The sequence below is a fragment of the Zea mays genome, chromosome 2 (assembly GCF_902167145.1).
Source record: "Zea mays cultivar B73 chromosome 2, Zm-B73-REFERENCE-NAM-5.0, whole genome shotgun sequence".
Taxonomy (NCBI): Eukaryota; Viridiplantae; Streptophyta; class Magnoliopsida; order Poales; family Poaceae; genus Zea; species Zea mays.
In genome coordinates, this window is record NC_050097.1 from 40,881,075 (window position 1) to 40,887,098 (window position 6,024).

A 6,024-nucleotide genomic window follows, 5' to 3' on the forward strand; every position below is an offset into this window, starting at 1 on the left:
AGGTTCTGAAGATGAGGAAGTCAATCAGGTATTATTTTTCGTCGCATGTAGATATTTCTTCAATCTAATTTTCTTGTACATTTCAGCATACAAATTTGCTAATGTGGTTCATATTTTTTCCACAAGTGTGCAACAAACCGGAGAAACAGATTAAAGAGGGTCTTGGCACCTGCGCAACAAGATGAACCTACAAGATTTACTAGGCAGAATACAAGGGATTTGGCATTAACTTTCGGTCCAGAACTGCAACAAGTAGAAACCTTAGGCATCTCTACTATCACATCCACCCCTCAACAGGACCAGAACAACTCTAGTGATCAAGGCAAGTGATTCTATCTAATTTGTGCAATGCAATCTATTTTCATTTTGTTTTCATACAATGATTAGTTACATACTATCATGTGTCCTATTACTCTGGTAATCAGTAAACATAATAATGAGTGTGGCTCAAAACTAGAGATAACTTTTCCATTTGTAACAAACCATTAAGCATCACAATTCCATGATTAATGTCCTTCTGGCTAGATTAGCAATATCATCTTTACAATTCCATGATTACAATTCTTCTGGCTTCATTATATACATAACCTGATTGTGTGTTGCAAACAACAACTTATAGATTGACACTAACCAATTTATATGATTTCATTAGGTGCACTTGAGGCAACCATAGATCCAAATGGAAAAAGGAATAGAAGTATGGGCAGAGAACTGGATAGGATAAGTAGAGGTTTATGCACTAACATCCCCATACACATTGCTGAAGGAAAGATACGGCCAGAAGCACCTATGCAAGCTGCCAAACTTGCATCCGAGGGCGGGACTATACTTAGGCAACAAATGCCCATCCTCCGGCATTGGAAAGAGTACAAGAAGGATAAGTCAATTGTTACAAACTATATCGGCAAAGTTGCTGTAAGTGAAATTCAATCATTCAATGTTACTCCATTCAAATATCATTCAACTTTTTTGCATTTTTGAAATTCTACCATTTATGCTCTTTACTAGGCCCAATTCACCATGGACACCAACAATAATGCAATCAAAGCCGCATGTGCCGATTTGCTCAAGGGTGGACAACGACAGATGAGGTACCAGCTGAAAAAAATATTTCAATGGTATACCAGCAAATCAAGTGAGGACCACATCGCCAGTTAAACATATGACAGACGATCAATGGAAAGCATTGGTGGAGATGTGGTCAGACGCAAAGCACAAGGTATGCCAATTAAATTATAATATGTTTAAAATAATTCGATAAGGTATGCTACATTCTCCTTTTGAACATAGTCAGTTAGTGATGCTGGAATTTGTTACATATTTCCTTTGAGCTTCTAATGTTAATTGTGGACACCATACCAATATTGGTTGGTTCCTGGGTGTTCATTTATTCTTTTTAGTCAATATAAATTTAACAAGCTTGAGTATTGTTGCTAGCTGAATTTGATCTATTAACGCTTTATGTTCATAGCCTCAGACACTCAGCCAGTGGCCATTTCACATTTCTTTCGCTCATCATTAGAATTTTCTTTAGGTACTTCATTTGCCACAGTCATATACGTGGTGACAACAACATCATATGTTGCCAACTCATTAGGATCTCTAGTCCTTGAACTTCCATGATAAACCAAGACTGACAATTTATTATCTTCCATAACCTTCACAGAGAGCTCATTAGCCCACTGCCTAAGAACACTAGCAGGGCAGACGACCACTGTTCCTGCAGCTGGTCTAGTCTTCGACCTCAAGTTTGATGCAGAGTCCCTCACTCTGGCCTTCTTCTTAGGTTCAACTTTATCAGTAGCAGTGTTTGGCTTACTATCACAGAGCTTAAGACTGCTGGCGACATGCAATCGTGCAGAACCATCTAGCTCATTCAAGGGTTCATCTTTCGGTTCTTTCTTGTCCATGCTAATCACAACATCACTGCCATTGTCATAATCACTGTTTGGGACAAACTTTGTACTGTATGAACCAGCAGTCATGAACCTAGACTGCTTAACCATCTCCTTCTGTATAAGGGCAATCGTTGAAATTGTCTTCCCAACACCCTGATCATCTGCCAAAATTCCACCTCGACAATGTGAACAATTCTCTTTCGAAAGCATCCACGCCAATGCTATTTTCTGATGCTTAAGCAGTAAAACTGACATACCACCTTTGGGCAGATCTTCCTCCTTCGTTTCCTGAGTGATATGCTTCAGGGCTTCTTCATATACAGCTCTCTCATCAGAACTGAAAATCTTTTGTTCTACGTCATATTCAACTTTTTCTTCTAAAGAACCACTACTTTCTCCTATTTTGCTATCCGCCAAAACATTTTCTCCTTCGAGGCCAAACAGTCCTGTCGCTCCCTGCTCATCATCACCTAGAAGATGCCAGGCCAGCCACCAGCACTTCCACACAAACAATCAGCCAAATAGACCCATCGCCCCCTGCTGCCAGAACAAAACCATTTTCTTCAGTGCTCCTACTGATACACGCCGCTGATACTACTTGATGTTGCTTTGGTTTTCTTCGATGTTGCTGATGGAGTGGTGGTGGTGCACTTAACAGAATGTTGAACGCTGCTGATCTGAACTCTGCTATGTAAACCCAAACAGAATGCTTGAGTGCTGCTGAACTCTGTTATCTAAACCCAAACAGAATGGTGTTCCAAAGGATGAAATGAGATGTGCAGGATCCATGGAGTTGAGCTCAATGTGGCCGGGATCGAAGGGCTGGGGATAGAGAGAACAACAACAGGTGGCGAAGGACTCGTTAGACCAGCAGGCACTGGAGAAGATCGAGGCAGGTCGGTGTCGACCATGGCAGCGCACCGAGATGATTTGGGTGGGTTGGCGTCGACCATGATAGGTGCTAGAGAAGATCGTTGTGGGCCGGCAGCAATCGACAGATTCACGTTTCTTGAGGGGATCAACGGGGAAAATCGTTGTGGGGCGGCGGAGAACGGCGGTGCCGCCCGCTGGCAGCAGGCGGAGAACAACGGGAGGAGGGGTTCTTTGGAAAAAAAAAGCCAAGATTATGAGGTTGGATTAAGGTTATCCTTTGATTATGGATCTAAAGGCCCTCAACACGTTTTAGCAGGTTAGCACAGAAGTTCGTTTTACACAGTATACGGTGCCATTCTTAAATGTTTAAGAGCTTCCCCCATAAGCAATACAACTGTTTATTATCAATGTTTTCTTGAAGACGCAACATCTCATCTTGTTGCATTCATGCTATCTTGCATTGAATCTTTTATATTATCCAGATACTTTCTTGTGTCATGTCACTCATGTATCATATGCAGGAAAAGTGTACCAAAAACCAACTAAATCGAGAGAATGTCCGGTTACATCAGCGCACTGGATCTCGATGCTACATTGCACAGGCCCATGTTGTGGTAAGAAATGAAACAATAATGTGTATGATCACTATTCTTGAGACCATGTTCTTGTTTCAAGATAATAGCTCGTTACTGTTTGCAATTATTTTAGAAGAAAGATATATTCAAAGATGTAGAGCCCACCTCAATTGATCTATTCAAGAACTTCCATTGTGGCAAAAAAAATGGATTTACCGAGTCTGTACAGAAAGCAATTGTAAGTGATTGTTTACTTTTATTACTTCTCTACATAAAGTATACATCAATAATACCATGTAAGAAACATCTACTATTGTCATTTTGCTAGGATGATATGGAAGGCATTATGAGTGAACCAGTACAAGATGGACAGGAACCAAAGTCAGCAAAAGAAGCTGTTTCTTAGGTTGTCAAATCAACTACTTTTCTTCGTGTTGCAGGTGTTTGTTCAGCCTCTAAGAGTACCTCTAGAGGTGCAATATCATCACAGGTACAAGTGTTTCACATACCAGTCATGTTCCCTTCTTTCTTTGGATCATTTGTACATGCAACATGTACTTTTTCTAAAGGGTTTGACATAGAGAACATCTTGTTTGACTGCGAGAATTAGTGGCTGCGGCTGCTGCCACTACTTATTATGTTGTACTAAGTACTGTACATGGACAACGATAAGGGTATTAGGTGACGAATAAATGGTTCTAGGTTGCTGCTATCTACTCTCATATGTTACTATACCATTACTGTACAATTGTACACACAAGAGCAGCTGAAAGTAGCTAGAATTAATGCTGACAGTATCTAGAAAATTTAAAACTATTTTGATTGCCCTTTTTTTGCACAACTAGCAGATCATATTCCATTCTTGACTAGCAGCACAACTAGCTGAAAGTAGCTACAATTAATTATGTTCTTGTTCTTATTTCTCTATATGTGCATGTCTAGATATGAAGTAATATGTTATGTTTATTTATAGGTCCACGATCTTCAGGTTGAGCTTGAGAATGAGAAGCAAGAAAAAGAACTTCGACAAGAGTTGGATAATTTGAAGATGGAATCAGAAACGTCAAGGGTAAAACATTCTGAGGAAATAGAGGGTTTAAAGAAGACATCACAAGAAATGCATGGTCTCCTTCGCCAACTATTGAGCTTCAACCAGGGTCAACACAATCCAGGGTCATAAAGTTACTAAGCCACCAACAGTGAACTATTGTAGGATGTTTCTGTTCTGAAATTTGGTTTTTAGTTGAACTATGTCTAGTTTTATCAATAGTTGGTTGCTAGTTGTTTACATGTACAACTAAGTAGGTCCAAGTTTGTTGATTTTTGTTACTAGTAGCTCCAAGTTGTGTTGAACATTGTTGCTTCTTATAAGACGTATTGTGACCTATGAATTACAAATTGTGTTTCCTATCATTTTGGTCTTTTGATATGTACATTTTGTGAAATAAGACATGCGAACATCTGTACATTTGAATGTGATTGTTCAAAAAATAGGCTACAGATTTTGCTAATATAAAATTGTATTAATAGAAAATTACAAATTAGATTTAATGAGGCCACAATTTTGGCGTAGCACTAGGACGAGCCATTTTATAAATTATGACAACGAAGTTCGTCATTGAAAAGCGACATGTCATATTGATAAACGTCATAAGCATTTGCCACATCAGCTCCACATCACTAGTACGCATGATTTTATGACAAAATTTGGTCCACATGGCAAGCCTCTAGCTGATTATTAGTGACGTTCTTGTTTGGCGTAATGACAATATGCAAATGTCATAAAATCTATGACGAAGTATAATTGTCACAATTTTAATGACAGAAAAACTTCAAATCGTCATAGAACATGTTTAGCCACGTCACATACATGACGAACCAAAAAACGTCACACATGCGTCATAGATTTCAAAATATGACATATATTCACTTATCAATGACACAAGGTGAATGTCATAGAAGGTAAGGTGTGTTGTAGTGAACTCAACTAGAGCTCTAATTGCAATCGCAAGGAATCAAAAGCGCGGAATCGATGTCTTAGTGCTTAGGAATGCTTTGAGAATGCTTGGTGAACTCCTCCATGCGCCTAGGGGTCCCTTTTATAGCCCCAAGGCAGCTAGGAGCCGTTGAGAGCATTCCTGGAAGGCAAATCTTGCCTTCTGTCGCCTGGCGCACCGGACAGTCCGGTGCACACCGGACATTGTCCGGTGCGGATTTCTTTCCTTCTTTGGCGAAGTCGACCGTTGGCGCCTGGGAGCCGTTGGAGCACCGGACACTATCCGGTGTACACTGCACAGTCCGGTGCCCCCTCCCGACCGTTGGCTCGGCCACGTGTCTTGCGCAGATCGCGCAGCCGACCGTTGGCCCGGCCGACCGTTGGCTCACCGGACAGTCCGGTGCACACCGGACAGTCCGGTGAATTATAGTCGTACGCCGCCGATGAAATCCCGAGAGCAGCGAGTTCGCACGAGCCAGCCTGGCGCACCAGACACTGTCTGGTGCACTACTGGACACTGTCCGGTGCACCACCGGACAGTCCGGTGCTCCTAGACTGAGCAGAGTCTTGGCTGCTCGAGCCAAGACATTTCCAATTGTTCTTTTCCTGTTTCCAGCACTTAGACACAATACATTAGTCTCTAAAACAATGTACTAAGTCTGAGAAACTTACCTTTTGACAT

At 41.1% G+C, this 6,024-nt stretch overlaps 1 pseudogene; it reads left to right on the top strand.

Annotated features, from left to right (window-relative positions):
- The first annotated feature begins 399 nt into the window (after positions 1 to 399).
- On the top strand, positions 400 to 4,604 carry LOC103646331 (uncharacterized; annotated as a pseudogene).
- The last annotated feature ends 1,420 nt before the right edge of the window (positions 4,605 to 6,024 follow it).